General features: G+C 38.8%; 1 pseudogene; it reads left to right on the top strand.

Moving 5' to 3' along the window:
* Window positions 1-730: 730 nt before the first annotated feature.
* On the top strand, window positions 731-1,869 carry LOC113927952 (annotated as a pseudogene).
* Window positions 1,870-2,523: the final 654 nt, after the last annotated feature.

Genomic DNA, 2,523 nt, shown 5'->3' with positions numbered 1-2,523 from the left:
GCAGTCTCAGCTCCTAAACTGGTGCTTGGCACAGAGTAAGGAAGCCACAAATATTGGTGGAGTGACTAAGTTTGGACACAAAAACTTGAGACTCTTTTGTCACAAGAGTGTCACTAAGGAACAAAGAAAAGGGAGAACATTTGAGGAAAAGGAACTAAAGAGAAAAAGGGGAAAGGCCAGAAAGAAGGCAAAGATATACTGAGAACATGATATTTTGGGAGAATGCACTGTCCACTCTTCAGCACATATCACTTTCTTATTCCCAACGCTATCTGCCCTGACACGTATTGTTATCTTGTTAGTAATTAAAATAATTATTGAAATTATTAGAATAATTCAAACTTAATAATTCAATTACTTTAAAATGTGCTTATTTAGAAATTTAATGGCTAACATTTTTAATAAACTTTTTCAAATTTGCCTCTCATTCGTGATCTCATGAAGCTTGATCACTTGGATATTAAGAATTCCAGAAGAAAGCATTCTGCTTTAATCTGAATAAATTGCCTAACTGGTTTGAGTTGCAATAAAATTGCTTTACTGTGGGCTTTGGTCACTGTGCTCAGACCTAAGTTAGAGGATGAAATCATGGTAGATGAAGGAAAGAAGAAAGAGGGGTTTGATTTATTCTATAAAACATGAGCAACTGTTGAAAGTGGATTAACACGATTTTAACTAAGTTAAGGTCTGACGGCCATACGCAGAATGAATCAGGAGGTGGGGGCCAAGAATGAAAGCAGAGAGAACAGTTATTGCAGTGACAGACCAAGAGATGATAATGGTTTGGTGTAGGTTTATAGCAGCAGAAATGGAAGAAAACGGATTAAATGGGGAATTATTTTGCAGGGAAAGCCAACATGATTTACTGATAGACTGGATATGGCATGTGAGTAAAAGAAAGGAATTTTTATGTTTTATTTTTTTAAATTTATTTGAGAGAGAGAGAGTGCACACAAGCAGGCAGAGGGAGAGGGAGAAGCAGGCTCCCCGCTGAACAGAGAGCCAGACCCCCAAGACCCTGGGATCATGACCTCAGCCAAAGGCAGATGCCTAACCGACTGAGCCACCCAGGCACCCCAAGAAAGGAATTTTTAAAAAGCATAAGTGGCTTCTTCCTGGAGGAGGAGGCCAGAAGTCTATTGGTGGTGGTGGTCAATGAGGTTGCCAGTGTAGACAGAGAACTGGGGTTCTGGCTCTTCCACAACGGGTGAGCCACAGCACGTGCGTGCCCTTTCACCCTCTCCGATGCAGCACATCAAGGAGTATACAGATAAAAATATTCAGGAAGGTCCAACTGTCAAGCCTACACCTCCAATAAAAAAGAGTTACATGATGTTTGGCATCAGTTTCAGTGTGGTGTTCTTAGCATCTGCCCTGCAGACAGTTAGGACATCAAACAGCATCATCCTATGCAGTTTGGTGACGAGAATGAACTGAGAAAACTCAATATGTTTATTTTTATCAGTTTCTTAGACCTCTTAGATATTTTGATAAGGAGCCCTGGGAATATAAAATGAAAAGAGAAAGCTGGAAGATTTTAAGCTGCTTTTTGTAGGTGTGTAGCACATTGAGAGAGACCTTGAGAATCACAGTGAAGGTGCAGAAATATTAACGCCTTGAAATAGTTACGTCTTTCAAAAGCAACTGCAACGAGTCATTGAGATGATTCACAATTGTTTGGCTTCTTTGCCTGATGATTTGCCCCATGTAGAAGAAAGGATGAGAGTAAAAATGGAAGCAATGGATGCTGGTGATAGAACTGATCAGAATGAACTACAAAAAGAAAATTCAGCTCATAGGAGAGACCAGGTGATAGAGAAAGATGCTGCCTTGTGTGTCCTAATTGATGCAATGAACAAAAGACAGTGAAGCATGTTTCTTTTTCTTCTCGCTTTTCTTTCACTCTTTAGGTATATAGCATCATGTATCAGTTAATTTGCTTCCGGACAGCCTTCAAAGAGTTATCACTAGAAGTCATGTAAATGTCTTTACTCTCCAACCTTATAAATTATGAGATGTCACAGGCAGTAATTGCACTTTATGGCAAACAGGCAGACCAGTGCACCTGCATTAAGTGTAATCACCTTAAAAAAGAAGGTATTTGCAGCTATTGTGTGGAACGTTTCTGTTTTTGGAGTTGCAGTATCACATTAAAGATATCCTCAAAAAATAGCAAGGTTTCATCCTTGAAAAGTAGATCTGTCATTTGCCTTCAGAATGAGAGACAAATAAAGGATATCAAGCTATATAAAGGTGAAATTATGAAATCTTTATTTATTTCACTTAAAAATTTGCTTACTCTAAAAAAGCAGTGTAACCTGTTAAAAGAGAGGAACTCTGTGATCTTAAAACAGCAACTTTGTTTTCCCTCATGACCGCCCCTGCAAACACACTCCCTCATCCTCTATCCTGAATGGGTCTCATAACTTTTTTTGGGTCACTCAGATAAGTCCTTGGGTTACTTTTAGTTACATTCACTTTAGTAATTAGCTATACATTTCCTTTAAAGCTGAACTCTATGCT

This window comes from Zalophus californianus, chromosome 7 (genome assembly GCF_009762305.2).
Source record: "Zalophus californianus isolate mZalCal1 chromosome 7, mZalCal1.pri.v2, whole genome shotgun sequence".
Lineage (NCBI taxonomy): Eukaryota > Metazoa > Chordata > Mammalia > Carnivora > Otariidae > Zalophus > Zalophus californianus.
Note: the sequence above shows the minus strand (reverse complement) of the source record. Positions and strands in the feature narration are given on the sequence as shown.